The sequence below is a fragment of the Salvelinus alpinus genome, chromosome 20 (genome assembly GCF_045679555.1).
Source record: "Salvelinus alpinus chromosome 20, SLU_Salpinus.1, whole genome shotgun sequence".
Taxonomy (NCBI): Eukaryota; Metazoa; Chordata; class Actinopteri; order Salmoniformes; family Salmonidae; genus Salvelinus; species Salvelinus alpinus.
The window spans coordinates 8,113,451-8,119,046 of NC_092105.1; positions in this window are offsets into that span (position 1 = coordinate 8,113,451).

A 5,596-nucleotide genomic window follows, 5' to 3' on the forward strand; every position below is an offset into this window, starting at 1 on the left:
CCTGCAGTGGTTCTGTCTTACTATCCAGGTCTGTGCCCAAACAATTTGAGCTTCTACTTTAAAACTTCTTCAGACTGCAAGCCCGACACCGGTACACTTATGACAACATCCAGCTCAAGTGCAGGGCGCGAAATTCAAAATAAATTGTTTAGAAATATTTAACTTTCACACATTAACAAGTCCAATACAGCATTTGAAAGATAAACATCTTGTGAATCCAGCCAACATGTCCGATTTTTTAAATGTTTTACAGCGAAAACACCACGTATATTTATGTTAGCTCACCACCAAATACAAAAAAGGACAGACATTTTTCACAGCACAGGTAGCATGCACAAAGCCAACCTAACTAACCAAGATCCAACCAAACTAACCAAGAAACAACTTCATCAGATGACAGTCCTATAACATGTTACACAATAAATCTATGTTTTGTTCGAAAAATGTGCATATTTGAGGTATAAATCAGTTTTACATTGATGCTACCATCACAGCTACCGTCAGAAATAGCACCGAAGCAACCAGAGTAATTACAGACACCAACGTCAAATACCTAAATACTCATCATAAACATTTCTGAAAAATATATGGTGTATAGCAAATGAAAGACAAAGATCTTGTGAATACAGCCAATATTTCCGATTTTTTAAGTGTTTTACAGCGAAAACACAATATAGCGTTATATTAGCTTACTACAATAGCTAACACACAACATCATTGATTCAAGGCAAACGGTAGCGATAGCACAGTTCGACAGATATATGAAATAGCATCCCAAAATGGGTCCTACTTTTGGTGATCTTCCATCAGAATGTTGTACAAGGGGTCCTTTGTCCAGAACAGTCGTTGTTTGGGTTTAGAACGACCTCTTTCCCTCTTGAATTAGCAAGCACACTGGCCCAGTGGCGCGAAGCTAATCATGCCTCTGGAGGGAGCGTGTGGGTTTGTGGGTTTAGTGTGCGTGTGTGCGTGTGCGTGTGTGCGTGTGCGTGCGTGGGAGTGTGTGTGACATGATACATTTGTCATCTAGCGGTTCACCAGTACCGGTCTCTTTTGGGCCTATCAGTGCCAATCAGTAGCGCCATACAAAACCCTAATCAACCTGCAGGCCCCTACTGCAATCAGTGGACACAACTATCCTTTGATCTGAGGAGAATAATAGTTCAATCTAGTACAGGCTGAATGTAACTGAATGAACAACAGAGACGGAATATAATATTACATTTTATTAAATAGTTTTGAAATGGCCTCGTCTCTGAGGGAAGATCCTTGGAGCCATATGATGTGATGGCAGGTAGCTCTATATGATGTGATGGCAGGTAGCTCTATATGATGTGATGGCAGGTAGCTCTATATGATGTGATGGCAGGTAGCTCTATGCTGCTGGCATCGAATCCCCCCGCCCTCCCGCTGTGAGAAAGGATTTCCAATAATAGAAATTTCCATCCCTATCTATACCATTTTCCAACAAGATAGAACTGCCAAAGGGGGCGGAGTTGCAATCTACTGCAGAGATAGCCTGCAGTGGTTCTGTCTTACTATCCAGGTCTGTGCCCAAACAATTTGAGCTTCTACTTTAAAACTTCTTCAGACTGCAAGCCCGACACCGGTACACTTATGACAACATCCAGCTCAAGTGCAGGGCGCGAAATTCAAAATAAATTGTTTAGAAATATTTAACTTTCACACATTAACAAGTCCAATACAGCATTTGAAAGATAAACATCTTGTGAATCCAGCCAACATGTCCGATTTTTTAAATGTTTTACAGCGAAAACACCACGTATATTTATGTTAGCTCACCACCAAATACAAAAAAGGACAGACATTTTTCACAGCACAGGTAGCATGCACAAAGCCAACCTAACTAACCAAGATCCAACCAAACTAACCAAGAAACAACTTCATCAGATGACAGTCCTATAACATGTTACACAATAAATCTATGTTTTGTTCGAAAAATGTGCATATTTGAGGTATAAATCAGTTTTACATTGATGCTACCATCACAGCTACCGTCAGAAATAGCACCGAAGCAACCAGAGTAATTACAGACACCAACGTCAAATACCTAAATACTCATCATAAACATTTCTGAAAAATATATGGTGTATAGCAAATGAAAGACAAAGATCTTGTGAATACAGCCAATATTTCCGATTTTTTAAGTGTTTTACAGCGAAAACACAATATAGCGTTATATTAGCTTACTACAATAGCTAACACACAACATCATTGATTCAAGGCAAACGGTAGCGATAGCACAGTTCGACAGATATATGAAATAGCATCCCAAAATGGGTCCTACTTTTGGTGATCTTCCATCAGAATGTTGTACAAGGGGTCCTTTGTCCAGAACAGTCGTTGTTTGGGTTTAGAACGACCTCTTTCCCTCTTGAATTAGCAAGCACACTGGCCCAGTGGCGCGAAGCTCTCCTTCGTGAACAAAGTCAAACAACGCAACACGCCTAACGTCCCGAATAAATTTCAATAATCTAATAAAACTATATTGAAAAAACATACTTTACGATGATATTGTAACATGTATCAAATCAAATCAAAGCCGGAGATAGTATTCGCCTATAATGATGGTTTTCCAGAAGGCGATTCCAGGTTCATCTTCGCGCTTTCGAAAAAAACAGGAAATGGCGGACACGTCATTCCAAGAGGATTTATTCCACTTCAGACCAAGATAATCCATTCATTTCTTCTCTCACTTCCTCTTGACATCTAGGGGAAGGTGTATGACGTGTATGTATACCAATACGTATCATGCCCATTTATAGGCAAGCCTTTAAACAGAGACCTCGATTTCAGAAATCTCATTTCCTGTCAGGAAGTGGGATGCAGAATGAGTTCTGTTTCACTCAGAGAAATAATTCAAACAGTGTTAGAAACTAGAGAGTGTTTTCTATCCAATAGTAATAATAATATGCATATTGTACGAGCAAGAATTGAGTACGAGGCCGTTTGAAATGGGCACCTTTTTCCAAGTTACTCAATACTCCCCCTGCAGCCATAAGAAGTTAAAAAATCTACCTTTCCAGAAACAAGTCTCTCACCTTTGCCTCTTGCTATAGACCACCTTCTGCCCCCACCTGTGCCCTGGAGACAATATGTGAATTGATTGCCCCCCATCTATCTTCAGAGCTCGTGCTGTTAGGTGACCTTAACTTCTTAGCTCTAGGGGTCAGAATATATATATATATTTTTTTAATAACGTGCCCAACGTAAACTTACATTTTCTCTGGCCCAGATCGTAGAATATGCATATCATTTACAGATTAGGATAGAAAACACTCCAAAGTTTCCAAAACTGTCAAAATATTGTCTGTGAGAAAAATAATACTTATTCTGCAAGCGAAAACCTGAGAAAAAGTAACCCGGAAGTGATATATATATTTTTTTAAATCTGTGTTTCCTGGCCCGTCTAACCTCCATTAAAAGGGGTATCAACCAGATTCCTTTTCCAACGGCTTCCTCAGGCTGTGACCAGGCTTTAGACATAGTTTCAGGCTTTTATTTTGAAAAATTAACAAGTTTTTTCAAAACTAGTCAAGTGTCCTGCGAATATTTCCTGCGCGCTAGAGAGGGGCACCCCATTTTCCTTTTGTCTCTTAATGAATAGGTTATGCTCCGGTTGAAATATTATCGATTATGTTTGTTAAAGACAACCTGAGGAATTGATTATAAAAAACATTTGACATGTTTCTACGACCATTTCGGATACTTTTTGGGATTTGTCGAACGGAATACGGCTTTTGTTTTCTCAACATAACATAACATAATTTTTTTTGTGATAAAAGTAATATTTATCGAACAAAAAGAAGATTTGTTGTGTAACTGGGAGTCTCGTGAGTGGAAACACCCGAAGATTATCAAAGGTAAGCGATTCATTTTATTGCTTTTCTTACTTTCGTGACCAAGCTAACCAAGCTAGTATAAGGCTAAGCTGTTGTAGCATTGAAAGCTACACTCACAAAAGCTTGGATTTCTTTCGCTGTAAAATATATTTTCAAAATCATTGACGCCCTTTATTGTCACTGCATTTTTCTTGCACTGACTGCGACTCTCTCTTGCACTGACTCTGTAAGTAAGCATTTCACTGTAAAGTCTACACCTGTTGTAGATATTATTTTATATATTAGATTTTTATTTTATATATATTTTTTATAACCTTTATTTAACTAGGCAAGTCAGTTAAGAACAATTCTTATTTACAATGACGGCCTAGGAACAATTGTGCGCCGCCCTATGGGACTCCCAATCACGGTCGGTGACCAGGGTCTGTAGTGATGCCTCTAGCACTGAGATGCAGTGCCTTAGACTGCTGTGCCAGTCGTGAGCCCAATTTGATTTGATTTGAGATAAAAACGTCTGCATTGGTCCTTTAACACTCACAGTGTCTGAGTTCCAACACTACTAGAATGGCCATGATAATTAATAAATTACAAAATGCATTTATTAAGTTAAAATACATCACAAGAGAGAGGGAGAGAGAACTGGAGGAGAGGGAGGAGGATAGAACTGGAGGAGAGGGAGGAGGAGAGGGAGAGAGAACTGGAGGAGAGGGAGGAGGAGAGGAAGAGAGAACTGGAGGAGAGGGAGGAGGAGAGGACGAGAGAACTGGAGGAGAGGGAGGAGGAGAGGAAGAGAGAACTGGAGGAGAGGAAGGGAGAACTGGAAGAGAGGGAGGAGGAGAGGGAGAGAGAACTGGAGGAGAGGGAGGAGGAGAGGAAGAGAGAACTGGAGGAGAGGGAGGAGGATAGGAAGAGAGAACTTGAGGAGGAGAGGGAGAGAGCACTTGAGAGTCAGTGTAGAGAAGAGGAAATAAAGCACGAGGAGGAAATAAAGCATGAGGAAATTGGAAGACATGAATAATTAAATGTTTGGAAAAATTAGAGAGTTGGATGAGAGGACACCAAATGCAAATTGTAATCAGTCAGAAAATCAATTGATTGATCCAGAAGCTCATAGACTATAAATACTGAAATAATACGATATTGTATTGTCTAGTGTAAGACAATAGTTGACTGCCCAGTTGTTCCGTCCAAACTACAGCTACACTATATTGAAACTAACTTCACACATACAGTACCAATCAAAAGTTTGGACACGCCTACTAATTCAGTTTTTACTTTATTTTTTACTATGTTCTACGTTGTATAATATTAGTGAAGACATCAAAACTATGAAACAACACATATGGAATCATGTAGTAACCCAAAAAGTTTTAAACCAATCAAAATATATGTTATATTTTAGATTCTTCAAAGCAGCCACCCTTTGCCTTGATGACAGCATTGCACGTTCTTGGCATTCTTTCAACCAGCTTCATGAGGAATGCTTTTATAAAAGTATTGAAGGAGTTCCCACATATGCTAAGCCCTTTTTGGCTGCTTTTTCTTCAATCTGTGGTCCAACTCATCCCAAACCACCTCAATTGGGTTGAGGTTGGGTGATTATGGAGGCCAGGTCATCTGATGTAGCACTCCATCACTCCCCTTCTTGGTCAAATAGCCCTTACATAGCCTGGAGGTATGTTTTGGGTCATTGTCCTTTTGAAAAACAAATGATAGTCCCACTAAGCGCAATC